The sequence below is a fragment of the Equus asinus genome, chromosome 24 (assembly GCF_041296235.1).
Source record: "Equus asinus isolate D_3611 breed Donkey chromosome 24, EquAss-T2T_v2, whole genome shotgun sequence".
NCBI classification, from domain to species: domain Eukaryota; kingdom Metazoa; phylum Chordata; class Mammalia; order Perissodactyla; family Equidae; genus Equus; species Equus asinus.
In genome coordinates this window covers 62,611,052-62,625,116 of record NC_091813.1, presented here as the reverse complement: position 1 = coordinate 62,625,116, position 14,065 = coordinate 62,611,052, and the positions used below count along the sequence as shown (strand labels likewise).

Below are 14,065 nucleotides of genomic sequence, written 5' to 3'. Positions count from 1 at the left end.
CAACTTACATTCATCTATACAGGTGATGGCAGAAGAGTTCTGAATAGAGGTTAGTTCAAGGATTGGGAGACTCACAAAATAAATAAGGAATTTCCACAGGTGTAAAGCTAGTGTGATAAGACCAACTGATGCTAATGAAACCTTTATCTAACATGTGGAGTTTCCAGAGATTTCCACCTATGCTGGGGTGGGATGGGGAAGTATGTAAAGAGGATAATTATAGCTGTGTATTATATTTTTATTTTCAATAATTCAATTTTTAACACTCAGAATATAATTTTCAAATACTATTGAGAGTACAGTTAACATTTTATCTAAATTTCTTCAAAGAAATGATTTGGTCTTTCGATAAAAATACTATTTCTTAAATATGATTTTACATCCTAGGGTGATTTCTTTCCCTGACATTATGGAAGACTCAATATAATTAATTCAGCAAACAGTTACTGAATGCCTACAATACACGGGTCACCTATGCTAGGTACAGTTAAAAGATATAAGCTTCACATAACAAAATATAAAAAAATTGAACAATATAAAAAATATTAAAAAATATAAGCGTCACAAAACTTTGCAGTGGACTGACTAAGCTGTTTACATTCTACTGAGAGGACAATATTTATATTAGAATTTAATATTTTTATTTGAAGTTAGATACAGCGTATACGGAATGTCTTCAGCCACATAATGACACCCCGTACCTCTTGGGCATAACTTCCCAGAGAGTTTCTAACGTGAATGCTGCTTCTGCTCCCAACCCCAATGCCCTCATCACAGTGAGGTGCTAATCTGCATTCTTAACCTCAACTCCTATTTTTAATAAATGATCTCAAACATCATGTTCCCAAAGCAAAACCTCCTAACGGCTTCCCAGTGCACTGAGCACAAAGCCACCCAAGTATGCAAGGCTGGTTCCTTATCGTCTTGCAGGTCTTAGTTCAAATGCCTCAAACACAGATGTCTTCCCTGACCATCTGATCTACAAACGCCTGAGCCCTCTATTCCGTCGGCTTCCTTCACTGTCCTCACAGAACTCTCCACCCTTGGAAACTGCCTGTCTCGCCCACCTAGAATGGACCCTTCCCCACAACCTTTGTGTTACCCCCTACTGTGTCCCCAGCTGCCAGCACATAATATTCATTGAATAAATTATTAATGAATGAACTTCCTAGAGAGCTCGAGTTGCCTATTTCATGCATATTATGAGAACTTTTCCATGTCTTATCAGAAAGCAAATAATAAATGTATAGATCATGCTTTCCCGCACGGTTTTCTACACTATCATCACATGACGTGTGCCTCATATTTGACAAAATGTGTCATGAGTATAATTTAATAACAGCTACTCAATGAATCTCACTAAATAATCATTTGGTGAACAAATGAATGAAAATAAGTTTGCTCAAAATTATTGACTGAGATCTGTCAGAGAAAATGGAATTACAATGCAAAATAATATTTTCCTTCAACTTTTAGAAGAAAACCAAAATTATTTTTATTTTAGTTGTCAAATATTTTTGTGGAAGAACAGCAGTTGTGGAAAAGTGGAAACTGGCACTCAAAACCCACCTCAAATGGACTGCTAGAGTAGGTTTACTAGTCCCCTTGCAGTCTCAAGCAATGTTTTTGGACAATAAAAAACCCTACAGGGGTTTAAGTAAGATTCAAGTTCCTCCTTGTGGGGCAAGTCAGAGTTCATCACTATGAAAACTAGATACTAGGATGTTGTTGGCTTTTCTTTGGAAAAGAGAGTAAAATCAAAGGCTCAGAATGCAAGATCTTTGTTTGTTTTGGGGGAATCAGTGACTAACATAGGAGGAATCCTTAAGGAGGAATCTCAAGCGTTTTCCCGTCCTACCTTGAGCACATCCTCTCTCACATGTTACTTACCAGCACAACCTGGTCCTCGGTCACCTGCTGGGACACAGCCACCAACAAGCCAGACACGGCACTGCCTTCACGGGGGTTACAGCCCTTTGAACAGCGGGGGACCATGAACACAACAGCTACAACATCCCATGACTGCTAGGACCTGGCCACTGGGCTACCGAGGTGGAGCTGGGGAGGCTTCCCTCTGCAGAGCGGGGCTCTTGTTCTGCACCACCTCCACTCGCAGCCTCTCAACGCTATGGGCTGAAGAGCGCCCTCACAGGATGTGCAAATCCCTGCCTTCAAGAAACCAGTCACGAGCCAATGTTCTCTCTGTCATGTGCCTCTATCTGCATACTCAGAAATTTTTAAAAATTGTGTGGTTTCTCACAATATGTTAATAGTCTACATCCAAAAAGAGAGTTTTTGGTAACAAAGAAACAAAGTCAGGAGTGAGCATAAACTGTTACCCATTTTGAAATGGTAGAGTTTCTTATCTAACAATAAATATATAAATCCCTGGCTCAGGCATGGCGAGGGGGCATTCAGTTGCACTGTCAATCACCAGTTCACCTATTCTGAACATCAGTTTTACAGTATCAAGAGTCTTAAGACATTCATACCCTTTGACCCAGGAATTACCCTTCCATGGATCTTGCTTAAAGAAGTAATCTGAAATTTGAATAAAGATTTCATCAAAATGCCATTTATAATATCAGATATTTGGAAACAGCCTAAAGGTCCAATTTTAAGGGAACAGTTAATAAATTATGGTGTATCCATACAATCAAAAATACAGACATTAATAAAGCTTCTGAGAAGTTGGAAAATGTTTAGGACACAAGGTTAAGCAAACAGTAGACTGTAATTTTATTAACTATGGAAAAAATTCATTAAAAATAAAGAGGAAGAAAATGCTAAATTGTTATGGGTGCCTTTGGGTCATGGGATTAGAGGCAAGTTTTCTCCCTGATGTTTTTATACTTAATGTATTTTCCAAAGTCTTTATTGGGAGCATGTATTGCTTTTATGATTAGAAATAACAGCATCTCTTCAGAAATGCTAAGTAATTGTATTGTATTAAAATTTCTTGCACACCTGTGTTGATTGAGCTGATCTGATATGTGGTTTGCCAAATGAGCCAAAATTTGTGCCAAAATCAGCTTAGAGAGGGTCCTGAGGTTCTCCGGATTCACCCTGCATTTCAGCCCAAAGATGCTGATTCTCCAAAAGGAAAATATTCCTGAGCAGCTGCCCACCTCTCAGCACCTCTGTGATTAGCTCACTTTTTGCAAGAGTCTGCTCCTTCAGCATGACTTCCATTGAGGAGCCTCCAACGTTCTTTACCTATTCTAATCTCTCTACCAGCTTTATGTCAATGTATTGTAATCACTGGTTTATAGCTGGTTCTCTCATCAGATTATGAAATTCTTGAGATCTTTCTCATCCTGACATCCCCAGAATCTGAGTACCTGGTAAACAGCGGGCACTTAATAAATGCTGTTAAATAAATTATTACAATACAAGAAGAAAGTCACCTTAATAACCCCCAAGAGAAACACTCGCTAACAGGATCCTGTTGTAATGGGAATCCTGGTTGGTACACGGAATCAGGTACATTTGGAATATAATTTCCAGGCTGTGAGAGAGCAGAGCGGCCACTGACACAGGAGCTGAGCTGGCGCTCACAGCTCGACCCCCGTGTTCTCCTGTTGGATGGAAACGATTTCACAGAACATCACCACTAGACAAGGCAACTCTGTGACCTCCTGGCTCAGGACAGAAACAAGACCAGCACATGATCATATCTGAACACAAACAAAACCACGACACTGCCCCACCCCAACATGACCAATATCCCCCCAATGTAGCTAATAAGCGACTGCTGCTTCTTGGCCAGTTACAGTGTTAGCCTCTCTAGTCTTGTCTCCTTCCAGAGAAGATTTATTAAGACACAAAATCACAGGATTATCCCCGCTTCCATCCACAACAGAGCCCTGCTTCTTTAAATCCTCTCCCACATCACTTAATACAACTCCAAATCCCATGATAACTAATTTCTCCCACCCTCCTACCGAGACGCCCTGTTTCCCTATGGTGTGCATCCTCCCTCGCTGTAACCAGTAGCAAACCCAGCCTCTTCAATCACAGGTAATTTCCTGGTGGTCTCTGGCTGGAGGACATTGGTAAATTCTTAATCCTATCTGGAATGCCCTCTTCTTTTTTCTCTATCCATATATATGAAACAGAACTCACTTCCTCCTGGAAGCCTCCTCTGATTGACCTTCTGGGTTTCAGATGGTCCCACTCCTTTTAGTCTCCATAACACTTACGTTCAACTGCTGCTATTAAGTTGGTATTGCATAATTCTAACTAGCACTGTGATCCTGGCTATTCTCTGAAAAATCTTTCCAACTCTGGAATCATATTATTCTACTGTGTTGCTTTAAAAGTTTTATGCATGGTTGTTTTATCTCCCCAAACAGGCTATGAGTTCTCACAAATATGCCTCAAATATATATTTTTATACACCTTCTAATGCACTTCCCTCTTATTATATATACATATACAGAGTCCACTACACATCGCAAAATCTATGTTTAGTCATAAGTCTAAGCAGGTAAGAATTTCACCTTGCATTGTTGGAGAATGATCTGATGTCACTCATATTCCATCAGTAAATAGTTTCATTTAGAATATCTTCAAATCTAGACCTTTATAACTGGAGTGTGTTCCATGTTCCTGCTACATTCAGTACGTGCTACTGCTCACTCACGCTTTCTCTCTCTCTCTGTATGTATCTATTTATCATATTTCAGGGCAAAGTACCTGTATATATAAAGGTAAATTCAGGCCATGGTAGCTGGCAGAGGTCCCTTCTCTTCAACTGAAATCGGTGACTAAAATTAAGCCTTCCAAACATCTGACTTGCTGATGTATCTATCCTGCATAATGATAGAGATCCCGCACTGAGGGGAAAAATCCCACTAGATTATTAAGTTTTCTGCCAAAGCTGGATATAATCCTGCCGGGCAACTCTCTTCAGATGACCTGCTCCCATCTCACATTCTCATGTCTAAAAGTTAACTCCTGGTCTCCCTTCACAATCGTATGGCCCTGCTGACTTCCCCTTTTCTATCGCCTAGACTTGAAATTGACCTTGCCCTGCTAGGACCAGGATGACTCCCCAAAGATCCAGGATGAGGTCGAGATGCAGACAGATCTGGGTTTCCATGACAGCTGCTTCATCCTCCAACCTTGCTCCAGGAGCTCAGGCAAGTAATTTAACCTCTCTAAGCCCCTATTTCCTGGCTCAAAAAAAAAAAAAAAAGCCACAATATTTACCCTCCCAGGACTCTAATGATGATTAGTGAGATTATGTACCTAAGGCATATGGCAAATGCTCTGCAAATGTTAGCTCTTTCTTCTCTAATAATGCCTGACAGCTAAGAGAATCCTGTCTCCCTCTGAGGAGCCGCCAGCTCTGTATTCTCATTGACTTACACCCGGAAGGGCACTTCAAGCTGGGCAGATGGTAGAGTTCCTGTTCTTAGATCCACAATGAAGCTCTAGTTGTTGTATTGATTGCCCATCTGTTCAATTTCCTGAAACCGCTCTCACCCACCTCCCTTGGTATACCCCATACCCCAAACCCCAAACCAAGAATCGATGCACACGATAGTCTTACTTAGGCATTCCTGTCCAGTTTGCTGCTGAGTGTGGATGCTCCACACCTTCGCCCTGAGGACCTCTATTCCATCTCCTCTGGAACTTCTGTCACTCCGGTTGCGTAGTAAAAGGCCCAACCTTGGACCTGTCCTTCAAGTTGGCCTGATATCCTGGATTCTGACCTTGGGCTTGAGAAGCAGTGTTGTGTGGTTTATTAAAGCACAGACTTTTGTTTCAGACTGCCAGGATTTGAACCCCAGTGCTACCACTTCATGACCACATAACCTGAGAAAGTTATTTACCTCCCTAACTTTCCATTTTCTCACCTTAGAGGCCTTTTATGAGATTTAAGTAATATAATGAATTTAAAGCACGTAATGTGGGACCTGGCATACTAAGTGGGTCCTCAATAAATGTCAATGCCACACATATAAAGGGTTGGCCTCTTGAACTTGTGGTGACAACTGGCCCCCTTTCTACACAATCCAGTTGCCATGAACCTGCCCACAACACACTGCCATTTCACCTACTGGCCCAGCCTGTCTTCCTGGTCTGGTCCCTCCTGATCCATTTCATCCCACAAATGCTTCTGTCAACACAGATGCTCCTTCCTCCTGACATGCAACCTCACTAGACTTCCAGAATGTTGCTTACACATGCTAATATTCTAATTTGGGACCATGACCTTATGCCTCCTCAGCGAAGTCTAGCTCTAGGCTGTGCCTACTGCCTTCCCTCTGCCCACCTCCCAGAAACCCAATGAATCTGCATAAGCAATAGTTCTCTGTTCCCTTTCCTGTTCAAACTTCACTGGATCTATCACGTCTAAAGTAGGGAGTCTCCAATCTCATGATCTCTAGATAACCACGGCTTCTAGAAATGAAATCCCTAGACTGGAAATAAAGCACAAGGGTATTTGCTGAAAATATATAAATATTTGAATAAACAGTGGGCTCCTCAGTCAACAATATTCTGGGAACCACAATCCTTACAGCAAAGTCTAGACATAAAGGCATTATTTCACCACTGGACTTTGCCTTGGCTAGAGGAGGGTCGCACTTCTAGAATTTGTATGGCCTAGAGCATCTGAGTTGCCTCCATGTGCAAACTTCATATCATTGTGCAGGGGGCTGTTCCGAAAAAGCAAGGGGCAACTCTCCTCAATAGTAGACATGTTGGTTTTGATTGGCAGCATCGTTAGCTCAGGAGAACCGCACCTCTATGTGATCTTCACCCAACTACCCATCACGATGCTCCTACCAGGCTCCTCCTCCCCACCCCACCACCAGTACCACATACACACAGCACTAGGCACGAGATCCAGCCCAGGATTCTTATAGTAGCACTCTCTGACAGAGGCGGAGACTGAGTCAATGACCACTGAAGCACGGTCAGAGTCCTTCCAGGAGATTTCTATAAATGGGATCTGGAAGAGACAAGATCTCTCTTTCTTACAGCTGAAAAGCCCAAGAACGCAGGATTAGAAGTAACAGCAGTTGTCTTTCTCAGCACACGGAAAGGGGCCTCAGAATGAAGCTGAACCAGAGAAAAGGAGCTGAGAAACGGGGGGAGAGAGAAAGAACCTTGACAAAGTCCTGCGAGTCTCTGGGTTCCAGCCATGACTGAAGCAAGGTCAACCTTTGGACTTTGCAGTCACATGAGCCAACAAGTCCTTCTGTAGGGTGGTGGGGTAGGGGACTGGGACTAGTCCAGCTTTGGTGTACTTACTGCTCGGGGCAGAGTGACAAGGGTGCTGCAGGAGGGAATGTATAGATCCACATCTTCACACCGTGCTCAGCTCACATTCCTGTGAGTTCTGTGTAATTTCACCTCTGGTGACAAAGTTTCTGAAGCACAACATGCCACTGGAACATATCCCATTAACTAACAGTGCAACGGCCCAAGAATCCTCACCTTTATATGAGAATTTCCTTTTTCCAGTTGCACACAAAGCTCTTGGAAGAGTCTTATCAATGATTCTGTAATAGTCAAATCCCCAGAATTCCTGCTGAGGAAGGGGAGGGAGGTGAGGGAAGCAGGAAGCACAGAACAGGAGTAATCAGACTAAACACCAGTGATCAGAATCCAAGACATTTCAGGAGGTCTCGATCTCTTAAACCGAGACTCTCATCTTTCAGAACACAAATGAAATTTTTACCAAGACACTTGAACCTCCACTAAAATCTAACGCCAACCTTATCTCTCTCTCCCATTTACATGGGGTTTCCAGAACATGTTTCGGATTCTATCTCTACAAATCCTGCAGAAATGCAATGGAGCATACTGGGGCAAACGCGCTGTGCAGTATTAGTCCTGATTTCATCACCTCTAATTACGTTTTAAAGTTGTTATGAAAGATCAATGGCCATTATTTGTGAAAATTCATCGAAAACCATCCAGTACTAAGTGACAGCTGCTATGTATTTTTTCATTACGTATTGTGAACTCAGATAATCCATGATGGGCCAGATACTCCCGGTCAGATCTCCTTTACTGTCTCTTCGCACCGTATGACCCTTCCCTATGTCCAGTATGGCCTCCAGCCTGTCCATCCCCAACCCAAACTCCACTAACCGCACCCCCCACTACATTCTAATTTCTCCCTCTCCTTAATTTCACCAGAACTCATCTTGAAGCATTTTAAAAGAGGACGGAAAGATCAATCCCAAGCCCTGGATCTACTGATGAGGGCACAGAGGCCCAGAAAAGTCAAGCAATGTACCCAGGGCCATGTAATCAGTGGTTTGGTCAGGATGACAACTTGGATTTCCCAACTCCTCATCCAGTGCCCTTTGCAACCCACCATTCTTCTCTCCAGTATAGACCGGTTCCCCGATACTCAAGGACCATCCCAGGTGCTCAGTGATCTGTGGCACATTTTCCAGTTCCTTCCCCACCAGCCTATAAGCTCCCATAGGAGAGGCTACCTTGCCATCCAGTGGCTAGCAGGTCACCACAAGTGTCCATCCATGTTCTGAATGCTTGGGCATGTGTCAGACCTTAGTAGATAAACACATCTTAATCCTTGAAATGGACACGCTTGATAAAACTGCAAATCATATGTTCCTTAACAAAACAAAGGGTCCATCGCACTGCAGATTTGTTTTTTCCATCACTACACAAGTTCTTATTCCAGATGTGTTTTGCTTGATGAACCTCCCCCTACGGTCTCCTATTTGCGGACAGTAACACTAAAGGAATTTATTTTAAAAATGCCTCCTCTTTCAGACTCTACATTCTACTTGATGAGGAATACACATGACCATGAGGACTGTTATTTTACCTTCTACTAATTTTGCTTAAGAAATGTAAAAAGTGGGGCTGGCCTCGTGGCCGAGTGGTTAAGTTCGCGCGCTCCGCTGCAGGCGGCCCAGTGTTTCGTTGGTTCGAATCCTGGGCGAGGACATGGCACTGCTCATCAGACCACGCTGAGGCAGCGTCCCACATGCCACAACTAGAAGAACCCACAACAAAGAATACACAACTATGTACCAGGGGGCTTTGGGGAGAAAAAGGAAAAAATAAAATCTTTAAAAAAAAAAAAAAAAGAAATGTAAAAAGTGACATCTGCTTTTATCTTTGTTCTCACCTATTTTCCCAAGCGAAATACGAATTTCTTTCCCTTTAAGCTGAGAATCATTGTGGGATGGAGAGAATTTAAACAATCAGCTCAGACTCGCTCCCTTTATACGTCAGGAGTTATCTTTCTCTGCCCAATGAACTGTTGTCAAAATTCTGAAACTACACAAGTCTAACAATGGCACTCGAACTCTTGGAGTTTCACTAAAAATTCCTCCAAGCTGAAATAACAAGTGCAGCCATCCTTCCTTACAATGATCTTTCCTGAATAATCCCTTCTGATAACGGGTGCCTTTGGGACCCGACGCAGAAGCAACAGGTAAAAGCTTTCTAGGCCAACTGCCTGGAAACTGCACCCAGAGATTTTCCATGCAACAACTCTCTCTCTTTCACCAAAGGCTTCCCCAGCCTAGGATACAAAGCTAATTATAACCAGAGTTACAAATTACACTTAAATCATCTCATAGTTATGAGCTCTCTAGAAAGACTTCATTAGAGAAAATCATTGCTAACACCTCAGTATATATTTTTAAGAGTAAAAATAAAATAAAATAAAAATCTTGTAACATTAAATTAGTAAGCATTTAACTCTAGTTTCCACTTCATGGAAACATTATTTTCTGCTTAGAAGGACTATTCTTCACTGAAACTGAAAAGCTCGGAAACCACAAGCAGATGCTTCTGTTTGGGTAAACAGTAGTGGAAAAATAAAGTGAGGTTTAAGAAGTTTCAAAACTTAGCCTACTTTTCACAAAATAGTAATACAGTCTAGTATCAGTAGCCAAATAACAAGCGAAGGTCATTTTATAATAAGTAGCTCCATAACACAAGACATGACAAACCATCAAAGTAAATAGCTTTCAGATGCCCTGGTAATATTTATGCATAAAGCACTTCAGAAAGCGTACCTCAGAACTTGGTCTGACTGCAGAACCAAAGGGGTTTAATATTCTTACTGACAGATAGAAACAGTTGTCGATTCTTGAAACATTTCCTATATAAACAGTTGTGTACAGCTATTTCTGAAGGTCTTCAGAAAAAAAAGGTAAGAGACATTTTAGTCAAACTATTTGGTTCTGAAATACACGAGACTAAGGTGTACCCGGGACTGACTCCGATTAGTAAATTACATGTATGGGAAGCATCTGACTTCCCGGCATTACCAATGCCTGGTACTGAACGATGAATTGTTTTTACTATAAACATCGTGCACACACACACACACACACACACACACACTTCTCAACCTAAATCTAAGGGTAGTAAATAGACACAGAAAGCTTGCATCTACACAATGTGAAATGCTGGCTTGGACAATTAATCATAGCAAAAGAATGATTAATGAAGCAAATCTTGCAAACCCTCAGCCCTTTCTCCTAAGGATAGACTATAGAGAGAGAGTAGTGCTGAATTTGGCAAATAATTGCTTCGCCTCTCCATTTTCCCTCTGCAGACACTACCACATACAGATACTGCTCTAGGAAATCCTGTCCACTTTGCTCCTGCCGGGCACTACTATAAAGGAACGCTGTGGACCTCTTCACAGAGAACGCCGACTCTCTGGAACGGAGACAAAGGAGGGTGTAGCTTGGAGGATCCCAGCCCGGCGCTCCAGGGCTCCGGGTCCTCGGAGGCTGCCCCGAACGGCTTCTCTTGCGCTCCGGGGACTGGGGAGTCCGGAACTGATGGCTGACTTGGTTTATTTCCCAAACTTCGGGAGACAGTGTCTACCCTAACTCTGGAGGCTAAAGGGGGGAGAAGGGCGGCGGCTGCAGTCTCAGCTGCAGGGGTTGCCCACCCATCTCCCCGGTCCCGGCAGCACCCTTCCTGCCCCTCACCTGTCCTGAGCGCGGGGCCTCGGGGGGTCCAGTCGCCTCCTTGGGCTCTCCCTCCAGGAGTCGTGGGACGTCGGGCGCCTCTGGAGACGAGGAAGGAGGCGGCGGGGTCGGGGGCGTCAACAGGAACCCCGGCAGCCGCGGGCAGCCGCGCTCTCCCTCCCCATCCCAGCGGGCTCGGGCAGCGGACGCGGCGCGGCCACAGCGGGCGGATGAGTCAGGCGAGGGGGCGGGCGGCGAGGGGTGCGGGCGTCCCTACCCGCGCGCCGGGGCGGCGGCGGCCTCGGGGCGGGGGGCGCGGCGCTGCCCGTGCTGGGTGCGGGTCGCGGGGCCGCCGGCCGCCGCCATGGGGCGTGCAGCGTCCAGGCGCTCCTGCCCTCGAGGTCAGCGGGCGCGGCGCGCCGGGCAGGGGACTGGGACTCGCAGCTCAGGCGTCGCCGCCGCCGCCGCCGCGAAAGACAAAAGGGACCCGGGAGCTGGGAGGGGAAAAGTTTTCTGCTTGGCTCCAGACGGATCCCAACCAAACCTCACGCCCGAAGCGCCGAAGAGGCGGGCTGGGGGCGGGGCAGAGCGGGCATCCTGGAGCGACGCCGCCCGATCGGGACCCAGGTCCCCGCCAATCTCACCACGGCCCACGACCCGTGGGAACTCCCCCCGCCTGCTGCACCCCCGCTCGCGGTCCTCCTCCTCCTCCTCCAGGCTGCAGACAGGATCCACTCCTCCCCCTCCAGGACCCCCAACCCCCCGACTGTGCCCCGGCCGCAAAGAGCCGGGATCACCGGAGACAAAACCTATCTTTGGGAACAAAATACCCGCTTTCAGGAGCTCTTCACCGGGCTGGAAGGCCACAGGGTGGAAATGGACACGCCCACCCGCGAAGCGCGCCTAGAGCTGCGGTGGAAGCCCGGGTCCCAGAGCTGGGGGTCCGGGGCCCGCTGGTCTCCCGGAGCGGTGGGGAAGCCCCGGCCGATTCCCGGGTTTCCATGAGCAGGCGCCTTGGCTCCACGCCCCTCGGACTCTTTCTTATCAGACGCCGCCTGGACGGGTCGGGGTCCCCCTGGCGGGCCGCGCGGGCGCTGCGCGTGTGGAGCCAAACCTGGCCCGAGAAGACACTGAGAATGCCCGCTCTGTCTACACAGCCAGGGAGCGCCCAACTGGTTGGCCGCCAGTCTGCCTGGAAACAGGCTCCAGGAGAGCGGTTTGGGGACGAGGGTCATGGGCAGAGAGGACAAGGGCGAAATGGATCGAGGAGGGCGTCGATGAACAGTGCTAAGAGTACGCTGCAAACAGCAAAGCCAAGGAGCGGCACGCCCCCAATATTCAGGGACTAGAGACTGTGCCCTACTCATCGAGTAAAACAGTAAGATAGTTCCCTCCAATCCGGCAGAGACAAGTGGTGATTGTATACATGCAGGTCAGTTAGGTAAATCCAGTTTCACGTAAAACTCTGGATTACCGGATATTCCAACCACAGCTCTAGCATGGGCAGAGCACAGCAGCCCCTACGCTGGAAGTAAGGCATCCCTCTGTGTCTCCTGAATGTATTTTAGGTGATGGACTAGAAGGCAAGGATGGCATTCTGGTGTAGTGTATTTCAATGTGCGATCTGCTGATCTCATTTTCAAGAGCTTGTTTCTGGAGATGGAAAAAGTATTTGTCAGAGAGGGAGGGAGAGAGAGAGAATTCCATGCAAAACTTTCCATATTAAAAAAAAAAATCTTGGAAAACAGATACGGCAATGAGGAGAGAATGTAGAAATGGATTTCTTGTAGTACAATCCCCCCGTCTTGACTAAAAGAATTTGAAGATTTGGTACTTTTAGTAAAAATTTCAGTCAAAATAAAAAAAAAAAAAAAACCAAAAAGCTAAAGAGGTTGTGGAGGTGGAGAGATGAGTCACTCCTATAAATCATCTGCAGTTTTATTTTTACCCCACCTGTGTCTAGTAGACTATTGCCCACAGCCACCTGCTCAACTCTCTCAGGTTTTCTTACACATTTGTCTGGGCACCCCATCAAAGGAGTGTGATTCCATTGGGCGTGCCTTCTCACTGTAGCCTCTGCTTTTTATAAAGAAATACCCTGAAGCCACATTTCTCTATAAAGCTCCTGAGAGTTGACACCTCCTGGTTATGTCCACTGGTTTCCTAAGGAAGGAGTAACAGGCTCATGGCGTCCTTCAAGATCGTTAAACATGACATCCTATCTAAGACAAGTGGTAAAACAGTTAAAATGGTTATCTAACCATTTTACACATTGAATGACTGAGCCTTCCTCAATGAGGACCATGAAAGATGGAGTAAGCACATTCTTATGGCCACAGATACTGATAATTCCTCATTTCTGAACTTAAGTTTCAGTGATTCAACCAAAAAAGAAGAAACAGCAGAAAGATGGACTACATGAGACCACCATAAGGGAATTATTTACAATTCTCTTACAAATAATTATTGTTAGTCTCAGAAAAGACTAGGGTATAAAATGTCCTATAAATAGAGGGTTATCTGCAGCTCAGTAGACCAAGCAACTCCCAAGATATTAGTTACAAATTCTTCCCTGGCATTGAGTGCTCAAGGCCAGCTCAAGTAAATTATTTAATCTCTGCTAATGGCCAGTAACTCTCTATCTGCAAAAAGCCAAGGGAGTATATACCATGCCAGTAATTGATTTTGGATTTAGCTCCATATCTGCTTTTGAAGTAATGGATGGGACCTCTCACCATCAAGCTGCACTGCACTTCACACGTAATATTTTTTTCCGTGTCCTTCTGAGATGTGTAAATTTCCACTAGAACGAGCCCATCTTATAGGAGTGCAGAGTGAGAAGAGAGCCTTCCTCCCTGTCATTCAAGCCTAGCTAGCTACTAACAGAGGAACTTTGAACCTCGTTTCCCCCATCACTTGTAGGAACAAAATACCTATTTCAAAGTGCTTTTGTGGAAATCAAAAGAAATAATCCATATAAGACTATTTTTACCTATAACATAGATCCTTAACACATATTTAGTTAAACACACACAGACCAAACTTATTTTAATGCTGTTAACATAGTAAAAAAGAAGACTCTTCCTCTGGAATCAAGAACTAACTTGAGAAAAATGTTGAAATATCAAGAT

At 44.9% G+C, this 14,065-nt stretch overlaps 1 protein-coding gene across 3 annotated transcripts in view; it reads right to left on the bottom strand.

The window, feature by feature from the left end:
- Positions 1–12,103, bottom strand: part of TMEM200A (transmembrane protein 200A) — a 75,548-nt gene extending 63,445 nt beyond the window's left edge. Inside the window, exons 1-3 of one of the 3 annotated variants that reach the window (XM_070496378.1) lie at positions 11,765–12,103; positions 10,956–11,035; positions 10,654–10,862 (exon numbers count right to left, since the gene is read on the bottom strand). The gene's annotated coding sequence lies outside the window, so the exon portion shown is untranslated. Of the gene's footprint in view, positions 1–10,653; positions 10,863–10,955; positions 11,479–11,764 lie in introns of those variants that run through there. The other 2 variants (XM_014847697.3, XM_070496376.1) reach the window with 2 other exon arrangements.
- Between the last annotated feature and the right edge of the window lie 1,962 nt (positions 12,104–14,065).